This window comes from Myotis brandtii, unplaced genomic scaffold (genome assembly GCF_000412655.1).
Source record: "Myotis brandtii unplaced genomic scaffold, ASM41265v1 scaffold33699, whole genome shotgun sequence".
NCBI classification, from domain to species: domain Eukaryota; kingdom Metazoa; phylum Chordata; class Mammalia; order Chiroptera; family Vespertilionidae; genus Myotis; species Myotis brandtii.
The window spans coordinates 1-1,885 of NW_005362995.1; the positions used below are offsets into that span (position 1 = coordinate 1).

At 48.8% G+C, this 1,885-nt stretch overlaps 1 long non-coding RNA gene across 1 annotated transcript; it reads right to left on the bottom strand.

Moving 5' to 3' along the window:
• Window positions 1-336: 336 nt before the first annotated feature.
• LOC106726953 lies at window positions 337-1,851 on the bottom strand. Its single transcript, XR_001363099.1, has 2 exons — window positions 1,131-1,851; window positions 337-841 (listed from the first exon to the last, which is right to left on the bottom strand). It is a non-coding gene; the product is annotated as an uncharacterized LOC106726953 (long non-coding RNA).
• Window positions 1,852-1,885: the final 34 nt, after the last annotated feature.

The following is a 1,885-nucleotide window of genomic DNA, read 5'->3' on the forward strand; positions in this document are numbered from 1 at the left end:
TTTTTCCATTCTTTGCTATCCTGATATGTCCTTTGAGGCATAAACGTTTTAAATGCTGATGATGTTCAGTTTTGTTGCTTAGGCTCACACTTTGAGAAACATTGCGAAGTCACAATTGACAGGAAATCTGGGGCTCCTTCTCTGGGCTGGATGCAGAGTCCCAGGGGACCTTCACCATGTTTACATCCCCTCCCAAGTGTGGGACTTCGTTTCCCCACCCCAGCCAGCTGAGGCTCCTTCTCTGGGCTGGATGCAGAGAGTCCCAGGGGACCTTCACCATGTTTACATCCCCTCCCACTCCTGAGGTCTACCACAATAGAGCAGCTGAAATGACAGTTTGCAAATGTCCTTTATTGTGAAAACTCAATGGCCTTTGTCTCTGGAATTTGAAATTTTGATGCACATGTTGGCAGCCAAGAGTTTGGAAGGAGGAGGGGAAGGGCCCAGAGAAGAAACCACGCCATTGATTTCCATAGTGAGTCATTTCTACTCTATGTTGTCTTGGTTTTTCTCACCCATAAAGTGGGGGAAATACCTCCATCTCCCCATGTCGGTGGGGGTACGATGAAGAAGAACACTTTGAGATCTTGGATTAAAGGCATCACTGAGGCACAAGGTATTATTATAACAATAAATTATTTAATAGCAGGGAGAGTGAAGCTACTAAAGCTAGAATGGATAGGGGCAGGAAGGAGAGAGGCTGTGAGTTGTGGATGGAGGAGCTGCAGCCTACAGCTCCTGGGCCCAGAGACAGGTTTTTATTCTTAGAGGTGAGATTGTAGGTTTCTCCCAAATGGTTTGGGTTATTTCATCTGATTCAGCAGTGCTTTACTGAGTGCTTCTGTAAGAAAACATGACACTCTTTTTTGGAAATAAACTAGATGTATATATACATTAAAACCATTAGAAACAATGCAAGACATTATAATCAAATGCTGAATTGAATATAATAAGTATCAAAAAGAAAGACTAGATGGTGAAGTGCAGTGGTCCCATTATGCATCCCAGGTCTATCACACTAGTGTGTGATCTTGGCTCCTCAGTTTCTTCTTTTTCTGTGACTGCAACTGTTCATTTAAAAGGCTTAGAATAATGGCTAGCACATAGGAAGCACTCAATGTGGGATCTACCTGGGATTTCGTCTTGCACTCCTTTTTTGGTTACACAACCTTGGCCAAGTTGCTAGATCCCTCCCATCCTCAGTTATCCAATCTGTAAAATGGGTATACAGATAGTTACTGGCTCCCTAGGCGGCTGTGTAGGCGACGGGAGACAATGTAAATCGCATAGTACCTACAAATGGTAAGCATTCGCTAAATGAGTTATTATTACAGTCATTAACACTATTTCCCGCCCCGGTGGAGGAGTAAGGGGTGCGCTCAAGGATTAGTTGAATCATCAGCTTTCTCAGGAAGCTGGAATATGAGGTGGGCAGGAAGGTACTGGTAGGATTCCGGTGAGCAGAGAAGAAAGCGGGATCCAAGAAGACGGAGGCCTGAGGACGGACTGCCGTCAGTAAGGCAAGAAAGGACCGGGCCTTCTCCAATTGTCCTGCAGCCCGGAGCCTGGCCGGCTGCATCTGGTCCAGCCGTGGCGGCTGTTTACCTCCGAAACCCCTTCCACGTTCTCGACTCTCACCTTCCCAGTCGGCCGGTGCAGGCTCAGCAGGGCAGGCGCAGACCCTCCTCCCTGAGGAATTTGGGTCCGCGTCCCGGGCCCGCGAGGCCCAGCGCATACCTCCTCCCCCGCAGTCAGGAGCCCCGCTGTCTTCACCTCACCCTCCGCCCGGATCCTGTTTCAAAGTCACCTGAAAGCCATTTCCTTCCGCGTCCGCCCCTCCCCTCCCCGCCCCTCCCCGCCCAGTAAATCTGCTGGAGCTTGCTTG